This window comes from Triticum urartu, chromosome 2 (genome assembly GCF_003073215.2).
Source record: "Triticum urartu cultivar G1812 chromosome 2, Tu2.1, whole genome shotgun sequence".
Lineage (NCBI taxonomy): Eukaryota > Viridiplantae > Streptophyta > Magnoliopsida > Poales > Poaceae > Triticum > Triticum urartu.
Window position 1 is genome coordinate 186,036,266 of NC_053023.1, and position 14,922 is coordinate 186,051,187.

Here is a 14,922-nt window from a genome sequence, read left to right on the forward strand (position 1 = left end):
TGATCATCATTCAAACATTGATCGTGGTACCTAGTCCAGATTTTCGGGTGCACTTTTCAACTAATGTTTAAATTGTGTATGTTTTCTTGAGCATACATCCTTATATCATTTGATCTGTCAAACGTTATCTCCTTGTTCACATAATCGTGGAAATCCATCTTTTGGAAATCTCAATGAATTATCGTTGAGTCCTTCAGCCACCTCCTCATCCTCTCCTTGGTTTAATGATGAACTCTTGTTTTGGAACTCACTTCCATAGTTCATTTCCCGAGAATCTTACAATGTCATCTCGTAAATTTGTGTTGCACCTTTTATTCTCAGGCATCCTAAGTCCGAGGTATCCTGACACCAACTGGATGTGAATGTCGGTCAGATATGATGGTTGGAACATATTTTCAAGGGTTAAAAAATTGGTCATTATATGACCCGGTAAGGTGATGTCATGCCTAGAACACCTGGCCGGAGGCCCTATTGTTATAGAATCCCTTTCAACAAGGTTATCCTTTCTTCCATGAGGAAATTGTAAGACTTATTCTATAAGTTTTTTTCTGATGGATCCTTTGTGCATCCAAATTCTGACCCTTACTTGATAACCATGTCAATGCTATCTCGAAGCATGTCTGTGGTACTCCGATTTGCAATAAGAAAATTTGAAGCACAATGCTAAATTTTCTTATCAATTATTCTAGCACCGTTGTTTGGGTAATGTCATGAAATTCCTCTCCCCTTACCTAAAAGGGTTTTCTACATTATATCCCGTCAGGGATATCATGCTCTGCTTGCCCTTGGGAAGGATATACCCCTGAAATATGTGTTTAAACACATTTTCCTTTCCATTGTTCTGTTTAATCTGATAATCATATCTTCCTTTCCATTGTTTGGTTTAACCTTTGTAGTGATCTATATGATCTAAGCAGTATTAATTCACTGCTTATGTAAACACCTCGGTGTACAACTCTGTTAGTGAGACCCTGTTTCTACTGTTGATGACATTCCGGTAGCCACCGATGGACGAGAACCTTGCCTATTGGTCCGCCTCGTTTCAATGAGCAGGAAAATGGTTCTCTTCGTCCCTCGCCCTTGGTACCGATGTTGTTGCCGATAACTGACGGGCTATCCTCTGACATGCCCTGCTTACATGACTGTGCAAGACGTCACCGCCCTTCCTACTTTTAACCCACAGGGTGGGCCCATAACCCACAGTTCCACAGGATCGAAACCTGACTCTCCTGTATGCCCTACTTTCTAAAAGTTATTGCTCATGTTTGGCCTCATATGTAATTCATGAGAACCCTTCCAAGAGATCATCAATTCTGGTATCAGACATAATAATTATTCCTGTTGTGCTAAAACCCTTTCACACTTTGTTTGAGCCAACGAACGATTGCCTATCCGCTTGAAATTTCTAATTGCGCCTTTTTACCATGCTCTCAATGACTTTCTTGAATTTCAACTCGAGAGATGTTCACTAAGATAGCCCCTAAGTACCTAACGTGTGTGGAGCTCTGTCTTTCCTGAGTCTTCCCCCCCTTATCTTTTCCGTAAGTGCGATGGAGATCCTGAAGAAAGGACGACAACTTCATCATGAGACATTGATGCAGAGAAATGAAGATGTCAATGTAATGGATCGACTTCTTCAAGAAGAGCAACCAAGACCGAGAAGACTCGTTAGAATTTCGTAACCAAATCCCTTCCCCCTTGCTCCCCCTCTTAAATCTCGGGACGAGATTTCCTGTAGTGGAGGAGATTTGTAACACCCCGAGAATCATGCTACAATAATACCCCCTAATGGTGGGCATGTCATCATGATTACTATGCACATTGCCACTTAATAAAAATCGAAGTCAAATTCAAATTTAAATTTCAAGTCAAATAATATTTCTTTAAACGGTAAAACAAAAAAATGTGCGTTGGGTTGAAAATAATCACTGTATAATTTACATGTATAAACAAACATTATTTGAGTTGCTAAAATGCCCCTAAAGTATTTAAAACAGACCTAACAGCACCTGTTCAACACATTTAAATTCAAGCCAAAAATCAAATAAATTGCGAATGCCCTCATTACTTTTTGTGCAACCCTAGAATATTTCATATCATTTTTGTGCAAAGTTTCATAACTAACAAAATTCATTTGATCACTAAACTATTTAGAAAAACAATAGCTAAATTGGAAAATAGAAAAAACATAAAGAAATAGAAAAGAAAAGGAGAAACCCCCCTTTTCACTTAAGCCCAGTACTAACACTGTACAAGGCCCAGCCCAACTGGCCGGCCTTTTCCCCTACCTCTCGCAGGGGAGAGGCAGAGCTGTGCGTGCCGGCCATCCATGGCGCCAGGGCCACGTGCCGGCCATCTGCACCCTCCCTCGGCCTACTAAGGCGTCCCCTGGAAACCCTAGCTCGCCCTCGTTCATTCCCCCCTCGACCCCCATCGGCCCCCTCTCCTCTGGCTCGATTTTGAGCTCGCAGGCTCACGCGGTCACCGCTGCCTCGCCATCTTTGACGCATCCACCGGCCTCTCCGGCGTCCGGGAGCACATCCTGGAGGTTCGACGTGCTCTACCGCGTCCGTTCAGGGCATTGGAACGAGGCGGGGAGCTGCGTAGCCGACGCGGTCTTCGTCTTCTTCGTCCGGCCGTCGTCGTCTCGCCATCACCACCGCCTCTCCGTTCCACCCCGACCCTCCCCGGGCGTGCCAATGGATCTATGGTGAGCTTCTCCTTCGAATTCCCCTTTACTTCGCTTTGATTCGTCACTGTTTGCCATCCCCGAGCACATCTGAGCTCGCGCATACGCGTACATAAGTGCGTGCGTGTCGCCTGACGTCGCCCGCTACCGCTCCGCGCCCCTGCTATCCACCCGCGGCCCCGCGCGTTGCCTCGCCGCTGCGCTGTCACTACAGTCGGCCGTGCCCCACACACAGACCGCGCTCCTGCTACCTTTCGTGCCACTGGCCGCCTCCCGTTCCTGCTGCGCGTGGCCGCCGGCGCTGTGTCCGCATGCGTACTGCTGTTGCTGCTCTACTTTGCTAGCTGCCGCTGCTCTGCTTTGCAGCCGCGCTACTGCTGCCGCTAGTGCAAGCTGCTGCCGCTGATGGCCGAGGCCGCCATGCACTCTCGCATGTGCGTGCTAAATCACATTAGTAGCCGGCTTGGGACATGGCCGCTGGGGCTAGTCCCTTGTTTAGATTAGAAAATGATTAATGGTTAGGTTAGTCTATGTATAGATGACATGTGGGCCTTCACTACTAATTAAATTAACTAATAAAACTCTGTTAAATATCATGCAATGACAGGTGGACCCCCTGTCCAGTTTGACCAAGTCAAACTGCTGACTGGACTAGCCTAGTCATTGACAGGGGGGTCCCACTGGACCCCTTTGACTAGTCAAACTGACCAGTTAACTGCTGACTGTGCCATTGACCTGGCCCCACTGTCAGCCTCTGGTGCATTGCTGGGTGCACTGGACCGGGTGCACCTAGCATTTTCATGTATATTTTCAAATTATGTTTAATCCCAGGAATTTCCAAAAAAGGTTATAACTTTGAAAAATCATAAAAATTAATTTGTAACTCAGATGAAAAAGTTTTATATATGAAAAATGATCAGAAAAATATGACGAATCTGAATATGCTGTCCGTTCGTCCGCCACGCATCCCTAGCATAGTGAACATGAAACTCTCCCCCTCCGATTCATCTGTCCGAAAACGTGAAACACCGGGGATATTTTCCTGGATGTTTCCCCCTTCACCGGTATCACCTCATACCGCGTTAGGGCACCCCTAGCACCGCTACTTGTCATGTCATGCATCGTTATGCATCTGTTTGCATTGTATTCATTGTTTCTTCCCCCTCTTCTCTCCGGTAGACTACGAGGCTGACGCTGTTGTTGGTGCCCCGATCGACTACGCTGTTGACGACCCCTCTTTCTTTCCAGAGCAACCAGGCAAGCCCCCCCTTTTGATCACAAGATATCGCCTACTCTTCTCCCCACTTCTTGCATTAGAGTAGTGTAGCATGTTATTGCTTCCGTTAATCTTATCTTGATGCATAGCCTGTCCTTGCTACTATTGTTGTTACCTTTACCTGCAATCCTAATGCTTAGTATAGGATGCTAGTTTATCATCAGTGACCCTACATTTTTGTCCATCTGCCATGCTATACTATCGGGACGTGATGACTCGGGAGGTGATCATGGGTATATACTTATACATATATACATACTATACAGGTGGTGACTAAAGTTGGGTCGGCTCGTTGAGTACCCGCAAGTGATTCTGATGTGGGGGCTGAAGGGGCAGGTGGCTCCATCCAGGTAGTGGTGGGCCTGAGTTCCCGACGGCCCCCAACTGTTACTTGGAGGCGGAGCGACAGGGCAGGTTGAGACCACCTAGGAGAGAGGTGGGCCTGGCCCTGGTCGGCGTCCGCGGTTATGTCAAAATAACACGCTTAACGAGATCTTGGTATTTGATCTGAGTCTGGCTACTGGCCTATACGCACTAACCAACTACGCGGGAACAGTTATGGGCACTCGACGTCGTGGTATCAGCCGAAGCCTTCGTGACATCAGCGACTGAGCGGCGCGCGCCGGTTTGGACCGCGTAACGCAACTTCCTTTGTAATGGAGGTTGCTAGGTCTGCTCGCCAGCCGCGTTCGCAACGTGCAGGTGTGCAATGGGCGATGGGCCCAGACCCCTGCGCCATAGGATTTAGACTGGCGTGCTGACCTCTCTATTGTGCCTAGGTAGGGCTGCGACGTGTTGATCTTTCGAGGCCGGGCATGACCCAGGAAAGTGTGTCCGGCCAAAGGGGATCGAGTGTGTTGGGAAATGTGGTGCACCCCTGCAGGGAAGTTGATCTATTCAAATAGTCGTGTCCCTCGGTAAAAGGACGACCTGGAGTTGTACCTTGATTTATGACAACGAGAACCAGATACTTAATAAAACACACCCTTCCAAGTGCCAGATACAACCGGTGATCGCTCTCTCACAGGGCGACGAGGGGAGGATCACTGGGTAGGATTATGCTATGCGATGTTACTTGGTGAACTTACCATCTACTCTCTTCTGCTGCTGCAAGATGGAGGTTACTAGAAGCGTAGTCTTCGAAAGGACTAGCTATCCCCCCTTATTCCGGCATTCTGCAGTTCAGTCCACATATGCTACCCTTTTTCATTTGATACCAAGGCATACATATGTAGTGTAGCTCCTTTCTTGCGAGTACTTTGGATGAGTACTCACGGTTGCTTTGCTCCTCCTTTCCCCCTTTCTATACCTGTTTGTTGCGACCAGACGATGGAGTCCAGGAGCCAGACACCACCGTCGACGATGAATCCTACTACACTGAAGGTGCCTACTACTACGTGCAGGCCGCTACGATGACCAGGATTAGTTTAGGAGGATCCCAGGCAGGAGGCCTATGCCTCTTTCGATCTGTATCCCAGTTTGTGCTAGCCTTCTTAAGGCAAACTTGTTTAACTTATGTCTGTACTCAGATATTGTTGCTTCTGCTGACTCGTCTATGATCGAGCTCTTGTATTCGAGTCCTCTAGGCCCCTGGCTTGTAATATGATGCTTGTATGACTTATTTTATTTGTAGATTTGTGTTGTGATATCTTCCCGTGAGTCCCTGATCTTGATCGTACACGTTTGTGTGTATGATTAGTGTATGATCAAATCAGGGGCGTCACAAATATGCACATCACTATAAGCCTTGCAAGCAATGTGACTAATGAGTTAGTTGCGGGATTATGCATTACCGAACGAGTAAAGAGACTTGCCGGTAACGATATTGAACTAGGTATGATGATACCGACGATCGAATCTCGGGCAAGTAACATACCCATGAAAAAGGGAATGATGTATGTTGTTATGCACTTTGACCGATAAAGATCTTCGTAGAATATGTAGGAACCAATATGAGCATCCAGGTTCCGCTATTGGTTATTGACCGGAAATGTGTCTCGGTCATATCTACATAGTTCTCGAACCCGTAGGTTCCGCACGATTAACGTTCGACGACGATTTATATTATGAGTTGTGTGTTTTGGTGACCGAAGTTTGTTCGGAGTCCCGGATGAGATCACGAACATGACGAGTGGTCTCAAAATGGCCGAGAGGTAAAGATTCATATATTGGAAGGTTATATACGGACACCAGAATGGTTCCGAAGAGGTTCTGGGATTTTTCGGAGTACCGGGAGGTTATCGGAACCCCCCCCCCTCGGGGAAAGTTAATGGGCCTCATGGGCCATAGTGGAGAGAGGGCGGAAGGCCACAAGAGGAGGCGCGCGCCTCCCCCATGCCCAATAATCTGAATTGGACATGGGGTGGGGCGCCCCCCCTTTCCTTCTCCCTCTCCCCTCATTCCCCTTTCCCCTCTCCGTTGGAAGGTGTAGGATCGAAAGTATGTCTAGAGGGGGGGGTGATTAGACTACTTGACCAAATAAAAATATAGCCTTTTCCCAATTTTAAGTCTTGGTAGATTTTAGCAACTTATCACAAGTCAAGCAATCAACCTACACATGCAATTCTAAGAGTATAGCAGCGGAATGTAAATCATTGCATATGAAGGTAAAGGGGAGGAGTTTGGAGGGACCAAACGCAATGTATACACGGATATTTTTGGCGTCCTTCGATAGGTGATGCTATCGTACATCCAAGTTGATGGAGACTTAAATCCACGAAGGCTAACGGCTGCACGAGTCCACGGAGGGCTCCACCCACGAAGGGTCCACGAAGAAGCAACCTTGTCTATCCCACCATGGCCATCGCCGACGAAGGACTTGCCTCACTTGGGTAGATCTTCATGAAGTAGGTGATCTCCTTGCCCTTATGGACTCATTGGTTCAACTCCACAATCTTGACGGAGGCTCCCAAATGACACCTAACCAATCTAGGAGACACCACTCCAAAAGGTAATAAATGGTGTGTTGATGATGAACTCCTTGCTCTTGTGCTTCAAATGATAGTCTCCCCAACACTGAACTCTCTCACACAGATTTGGATATGGTGAAAAGATGATTTGAGTGGAAAGCAACTTGGGGAAGGCTAGAGATCAAGATTCTTGTTGTTGGATTGGAATATCTTGGTCTCAACACATGAGTAGGTGGTTCTCTCTCAGAAAACGAATGTTGGAAGTGTAGGCACGTTCTGATGTCTCTCTCCACGAATGGAGGATGGGTGGAGGGGTATATATAGCCTCCACACAAAATCTAACCGTTACACACAATTTACCAAACTCGGTGGGATCGAATACTGAAACTCGGTGGGACCGAATACTGAAACTCGATCAGGCCGATTTAGTTCAAAATGTGAATGTTAGGCTTTTCGGTGGGACCGACATGTCAACTCAGTGGGACCAATTGTGTTAGGGTTAGGGCATAATGTAACCTCAGTGGGACCGATCACATGAACTCGATGAGACTGATTTCTGTAATAGGCAAACAGAGAGTTGGCCAGGCAAACTCGGTGGGACTGATCGCTCATTTTGGTGAGACCGAAACATTATGAAAAGGAAATAGAGAGTTTGCATTTTGAACTCGGTGGGACCGATCACTCATTTCGGTTGGACCGAAATATTACGAAGGGAAACCGAGAGTTTGCAATCCCATCTCAGTGAGACCGAGATCCCTATCGGTGAGACCGAAGTGATTAGGATTTCTGGCTATGGCTATGTCAAGTGAACTCGGTGGCGCCGGATAGATCAAATCGGTGGTGCCAAGTTTGACTTTTGGTTTGGGACAAATGTGGATATGAGAAAGTGGTTGAGGACTTTTGGGGCATATCACTAAGAATTTTGAGCAAGCAAGCCATTTAGCAACACCTCATCCCCTTTTAATAGTATTGGCTTTTCCTATGGACTCAATGTGATCTTGGATCACCAAAATGAAAATGTAGAGTCTTGAGCTTGAGCCAATATATGTCCTTAGCATTTTGAGGGGTCTACATCTCTAGTTCATGCGATGCCAGTCATTGAACTTTCTGAAATGATTATGTTGAAAGAATATTTGTCCAATGAGGTATATGTTGTTAAGAATTACCAAAACCACCCAGGGATTAGTTGCACTTTCAATCTCCCCCTTTTTGGTAATTGATGGCAACATATAGATCAAAGCTTCGACAAATGATAATAAGAATAAAATATATCATCGCTTTGAGAAGTATGTGATAAGTAAGAGCTCCCCCTAAATTTGTGCATTATTTAAAATTTGCTTTTGAATGCAAATACACAATCGATTAGGATCATGGATTACTCTTCCATGTCACATACATCTTGGTGGAGCGCTCAAAATGATAGAATAATAAAAACACTCATCACCAAGACAAAGTGAATGATCATCTTACATGACCATACAAGTATCTCACACACATAACCATAAAGTATCATCCAAGCAAGCTAACAAACAAGTAGAAAATGAGTAGTAAAAGGGCAAAAAAAGAAGCAAAGCTCTCTCTCTCTCTCTCTCAAAGCCTATGATATATACACTTTGTCCCCCCTTTAGCAACAAGTTACCAAAAAGCTCGAAAATACATAGTGCTATGCAGCTCTCTAAGCTTGATCTTCGGGAGGTGGCGTGAAGAGGACTCTTGCGACAAATGCATCTATTGAGGTTGAAGGAGCTGGTGGAGTTGCAACCGGAGGGGCAACTGAAGCTGTGGCTGCAGGTGCTGAAGTAGTAGCTCTAGTGTCTGTCACTAGCACTGCTGCAGACCTCTGCCTTCTGGGCACCCTTTGATATGCATATATAGTAGTCTTGTCACTCCTATCCTCAAGCTCTTCTTGGATCTTCTTCACGGAAGTCTGAATCTGTGTCACCTTGACATCCAAGTCATGAAGTTTGGTCTCAAAGATTCTCTTAAGACTCTCTAGATTCTGAGTCAGGGTGGATGAGGGAGTCCTAGATTAGGGGGTCTCCGGACAGCCGGACTATATCCTTTGGCCGGACTGTTGGACTATGAAGATACAAGATTGAAGACTTCGTCTCGTGTTCGGATGGGACTCTACTTGGCGTGGAAGGCAAGCTAGGCAATACGGATATGTATATCTCCTCCTTTGTAACCGACCTTGTGTAACCCTAGCCCTCTCCGGTGTTTATATAAACCAGAGGGTTTTAGTCCGTAGGACAACATACAATCATACCATAGGCTAGCTTCTAGGGTTTAGCCTCTCTGATCTCGTGGTAGATCTACTCTTGTCCTACCCATATCATCAATATTAATCAAGCAGGACATAGGGTTTTACCTCCATCAAGAGGGCCCGAACCTGGGTAAAACATCGTGTTCCCTGCCTCCTGTTACCATCCGCCTTAGACGCACAGTTCGGGACCCCCTACCCGAGATCTGCCGGTTTTGACACCGACATTTGTGCTTTCATTGAGAGTTCCTCTGTGCCGTCACCAGAAGGAAGGATGTCTCGTCTTGTCTTTAAAGACGACACTACTGTCGAGGGAGCTTTGGCTGTCGGCCAAACTCTCCAGCTAGGCGGTTTCATCATGACCGCCTGTTCGGCCGTCGCGTCGACGATGACTTCCCGGGTCATCGAAAACAGCCTCCACGTCAAATCGGCACTCGCCGAACAGATGGATCCAATAGAGCTCGCCTCCTTAAACAAGCTCTTAGATCGCATCGCCGCCCTGGGAGTCGCTATGGACTATGATCGGATTGGGCTTAAACCCGATCAAAGGGAGATTAACTCTCCACCGGTCACCCATCATATTGCAGTGGTGGAGGAACAATGCGGCGACCTTTCCTCCATCTTGAGGACCAACTATGTCCGGATTCCCGAGCTCTCTGAGTCGGACGCCCGTTCGCGGGAGGACAACACCCAATCCCTGAACTTAGAGTCAGGCAGCGGGCTAGGGTTATCGGGTCACACCCCAGAACCGGAACTTTCAAAATTGGAAATTCCTCGGCCCCTGGATCCCAGATCAGGTGAGGGTTCAGATTCAATTCCACTGACCCACCCAAACATAAGCGATCTTTCCCACATCAGGCAAGAGCCCCATGAAACAGTACATCACTACTGGGCCAGATTCCTCCTTGCGATGAACAAGGTTAAGGGCTGTCGCGAGGAAGACGCAATCTTATTTTTCCACAATAATTGCACAGACAAGGGAATCCTTAACGCCATAAATCGCCGTGAGATAACACGCTTCGCTGACTTGGCATCCATAGTACGAAAGTACTGTGCGATGGAAAGTGCCTGGAAAACCGAACAAACTTTTGGGATAGTCCGACCCTGAACACAAACCCAGTACGAAATAAAAGGGTGCATTATCACAATACACCCGGGTTAACTACCAAAAAGCAAAAGCCCTCTATGGGGCAAGGAACCGTACCGGAGGGATGGCTCAACGGACCCTGCAAAATTCATAGTATAGCGGATGCAATACCAATGCACAACCTTAGAGCATGTTGGATACTCTGGAAGATGGCCAAAAGTGGTGAGGATCTACTCCTCCCAAATACCACAAAGCACCATCCCGTGGACAACAATACGGTGTTAACGGTCTTTGAGACCTTCGCGTCAAATAATAGACGCAAGCGAACACTCCGCAGCATGGCCGAAATCTGCCATGTAGCAGCAATAAATCCTTGGAGTGACACGGCTATTACCTTCAATGCCAGTGACGAACCTAAATTCCGAACAACCCGAGCACCAGCCGCACTGGTCCTCATTCCAATCGTGGACGGCTTTCGACTCACCAAGGTACTCATGGACGGCGGCAGCGGATTAAACCTCATCTATGAGGAAACTCTTCAAAAGATGGAAATAGACTGGAGCCGCATTGAGCAAAGTAGCACGACCTTTAGAGGAATCATCCCCAGTCGGGAAGCACGCTGTGCTGGGAAAATCACATTAGATGTGGTATTCGGCACGCTGGATAATTACATATCCGAAGAAATTACATTCCAAGTGGCCCCGTTCAGCAGTGGTTATCACGCTCTTTTAGGACGGGAGGCATTCACAATCTTCCAAGCCGTACCACATTACGGGTACATGAAGCTCAAAATGCCCGGGCCCAACGGAATCATCACTCTCGCCAGCGATCCGGACACAGCACTCCGCGCCGAAAACAAAACAGCCGCATTGGCCCTCGAGGCATTATCCGAAGCCCTCTCGGCCGAGGAATTAACTAAGCTACGCTCCACAGTGGATAGGGACAACGTGATACTCGACAAGAGATCCAAGTCCACCTCTTTTAAACCAGCGGATGAAATAGTCAAATTCCAAGTCCACCCAACGGACCCTACAAAAACAGCCTCCATCGAGGCACAGCTAAGCCCCGCCGTGGACGCCGCACTACGAGAGTTCCTGCGCGAGAACTGGGACATATTCTCCTGGCATCCCTCAGACATGCCAGGAATCCCACGCAGGCTGGCCGAGCATAGCCTCAATATCCTAAAGGGATTCAAGCCGGTCAAGCAAGCTCTTCGGTGTTTCTCTGAACCTAAGAGACAGGCCATGGGAGAGGAACTAGCCAAGTTATTGGAGGCCAGATTCATCAAAGAAATAAAACACCCGGACTGGCTAGCAAACCTGGTGATGGTACCAAAGAAGGACAAATCTTGGCGCCTTTGTGTCGACTTCAAAGACCTCAATAAAGCTTGCCCAAAGGATCCCTTCCCCCTCCCACGCATCGATCAAATCATTGATGCTACCGCAGGACACGAGTCATTGTGTTTCCTCGATGCATACTCCGGTTACCACCAAATCAAGATGGCGGAGTCCGACCAAGCCGCAACGGCATTCATCACGCCATACGGTCCCTTCTGTTTTAACACAATGCCTTTTGGGCTCAAAAACGCCGGCGCAACATATTAGTGCATGATTCAGACATTTCTGGAGAAACAAATCGGCAAAACAGTAGAGGCATACGTAGATGATGTGGTCGTCAAAACCAAACACATCGACTCTTTGATAGACGACTTGAGGCTCACATTCGACAACCTCCGAACATATGACATCAAGCTCAATCCGGAAAAATGCGTTTTCGGCATACCAGCCGGAAAGCTCCTGGGATTCATTGTCTCTAGTAGAGGTATTGAAGCTAATCCGGCCAAAATACGAGCGTTGTCACAGTTGGCTACCCCAACAGACCTCAAACAAATCCAGAAGCTAACTGGATGCCTGGCGGCTCTAAGCCGCTTTATCTCCCGCTTGGGAGAAAAGGCTTTACCCCTTTATCGCCTCCTTCGACGCACCAAACACTTCGAGTGGATGGACGCGGCCACAACCGGATTGGAAGAAATAAAGGCCATTCTGGCAACCAACCCGATCCTGGCCGCACCGAACATTGGCGAACCAATGATGTTGTATATTGCGGCAACTCATCAAGTTGTAAGCGCGGTGCTCGTTGTCGAACGGGAAGCGGACGGACACAAATTCCCTCTTCAAAAGCCGGTATACTATGTATCCACTGTCCTCACTCCATGCAAATCACGGTACCCGCATTACCAAAAAATAGCATATGCGGTATTCATGGCATCACAGAAACTGCGACACTACTTTCAAGAGTGTTCGATTACAGTAGCCTCGGAAGTGCCACTTAATGATATTATCAACAACCGCGACGCTATGGGCCGGATTGCCAAATGGGCCATTGAGCTCCTCCCATTCGACATAACATACAAACATCGCCGAGCCATTAAATCGCAAGTACTGGCCGACTTCGTCGCTGAATGGACGGAGGCCGAACTCCCTAAAGAGTACGACGCATAATCCAATTGGATCATGCACTTCGACGGTTCTAAAATGCTGGCCGGTCTAGGGGCTGGCGTCGTCCTGACATCCCCAACCGGAGATACCATTCGGTACATACTGCAAATATTGTATACAGATTCCAACAATGCAGCCGAATACGAAGCTCTGTTGCATGGTCTTCGGATGGCAGTCTCCATGGACATTCAACGCCTGGAGGTGCGTGGGGATTCAAACCTCGCAATATCCCAAATAAACAGAGATTTTGATGCCAAGGATCTGAAAATGGCAGCCTATCAAAATGCCATCCTAAAAATGTCAGCTCGGTTCGAGGGACTCGAATTTCACCATGTGGCTCGGGAAAACAATCAGGCGGCGGATATCCTCGCCCGCATCGGCGCAAAACGTGACGCGGTCCCTCCCAACATATTTCTAGAAAGACTCTTCAAGCCATCTGTAGCATGGGAAGGGGACACCGGTAACAACAGTCCGGACCCGGCCAAAATACCTGATACCGAACTCTCTGACACAACCGGAGGCTCCGCCATAGAAATAACACCTTCAGCCCATGAAATAATGGCCATTATTGCCTCGTGGACAGAACCATTCCTGGCCTACCTAACTAGACAGGAACTTCTGGAGGACCAAAATGAGGCACGCTGCATAGTGCGGCGATCCAAGGCCTACAGGGTTCATGAGGGAGAATTGTACAAGAAAAGCACTACCGGAGTCCTTCAAAGGTGCATCTCCGAAGAGGAAGGGCGGAATCTTTTGGCATAAATTCACGCCGGACTCGGCGGTCATCACGCCGCAGCCCGGGCTCTTGTAAGCAAGGCCTTCCGTACAAGATCCTATTGGCCAACGGCTCGGGCAGATGCACAAGACTTGGTCCAATGTTGCGCCGATTGCCAGCTCTTTGCAAATCAAAGCCACATGCCACCCGCCGCCCTCCAAACAATACCCATTACATGGCCCTTTGCGGTCTGGGGGCTTGACATGGTTGGACCCCTTAAAGGGGGAACCCACAAGAAAAAAATACTTATTGGTCATGGTGGATAAATTCACCAAATGGATAGAGGCTAAACCGGTTAAACAGCCGAATCCGGACCGGTGATAGATTTTATATCCGGGGTTGTACACCATTACAGCGTTCCCCAAAGCATCATCACTTATAACGACATGAACTTCACGGTCGACGAGGTAAAACTCTGGTGCAGCAAAATGGGCATCAAGCTCGATTATGCTTCAGTCTATCACCCACAAGCCAACGGTCAAGTCGAACGAGCAAACGGTCTTACAATGAGCGGCATTACACCCAGATTAGTGCGTTCCTTAACGGAGTCTGACATGCACTGGGTAGAGGAGCTCGACTCCATACTCTGGGGGCTGCAGACCACACCGAACCGTAGTACCGGATATACACCATTTTTTATGGTGTACGGCGCAGAGGCAGTCTTGCCCTGTGACATAATTCATGACTCACCTCGAGTGCGCATGTACGAAGAAAGAGAAGCCGAGCTCGATCGGCAGGACAGTCTGGACACCTTGGAGGAAGAGCGCGACGTAGCCAAAGCTCGTTCCGCATTTTACCAACAACAGGCTCGTAGATACCAAAGCAGAGAAGTATGGGCCAAAACTTATAACGTTGGCGAACTAGTTCTACGCCTGCCGGATAAGAAAAAGAACAAGCTTGAGCCCAAATGGGAAGGTACCTTCATTATTGACCAAGTTCTGACCGGTGGAGCGTACCGACTGCGGGATGCATCGACTAGTCGACTTGAGCCAAACCCATGGAACGCAGCCAGGCTCCGAAGATTCTACGCCTAGCACTGGACTCTATGTTAGTCCCCTCCCTTTGTCCATTTTCTGCATATGCATCATCTGTCTTGTTTCCCTTTCTTTCTTTTTCTTATTATTTCTCTAGGCCTTCAAGGGTCACCTTGTGCCTCACTTGTACATTACAGATGCGCTAGCCGCACTCTCCATACCTGGGGGCTTCTTTCACAGAAGCTTAAATTATTTACCTGGGACTCACGCCCAACACATGTGTTATACTTCCGCATGTACCCTTTTTTCACCATTATATGCATCGATATGACTTAAGTTTTGGCCAAGCTGGGTTGCCTGGCTCTTGTATTTATGCCCTACTAGGGCATAAGGGGAGCACCTCTGCGATTGTTACTGCCGGGTCAACCGGATGTGTACCTCAGACTGGGTGAAG